The sequence below is a fragment of the Theobroma umbraticum genome, unplaced genomic scaffold (genome assembly GCF_002168275.2).
Source record: "Theobroma umbraticum cultivar Fairchild unplaced genomic scaffold, ASM216827v3 scaffold_526.0, whole genome shotgun sequence".
In the NCBI taxonomy this organism is placed as follows: Eukaryota; Viridiplantae; Streptophyta; class Magnoliopsida; order Malvales; family Malvaceae; genus Theobroma; species Theobroma umbraticum.
The window spans coordinates 92,913-93,436 of NW_018397308.1; positions in this window are offsets into that span (position 1 = coordinate 92,913).

A 524-nucleotide genomic window follows, 5' to 3' on the forward strand; every position below is an offset into this window, starting at 1 on the left:
ATAATCTCATAATTGATTTTAAGTTGAAATTTTTACATTTTTTGTTAAAAAAAATTCTAGTTGAATGTTTGCCTTGGAAAACGTGAAGAAAAAGTCATTAATTGGGAAGTCCATTTGTAATCACCCATGCTTTTAAAAGCCTTATTACTTGTTTTAAATGGTTTTACAATCTCATAATTAATTTCAAGTTGAATTTTTTTATATTTTTTATTAAAATATATTTTATTGAAATGTTTGCTTTGAGAAACATGAAGCAAAAGCCATCCATTGGCAAGAAAAGTCTATTTATAGTCACTCATGCCTTCAAAAGTATTATTACTCATTTTGAATGGTTTTATAATCTCATAATTGATTTTAAGTTAAATTTTTTTACATTTTGGTTAAAACAGATTATAATTGAATATTTACCTTCGAAAACATGAACAAAAAACCATTCATTGGCAAGTCTATTTATAATCACCCATACCTTTGAAAGCCTTATTACTTGCTTTAAATGCTTTTATAATCTCATAATTGATTTTAAG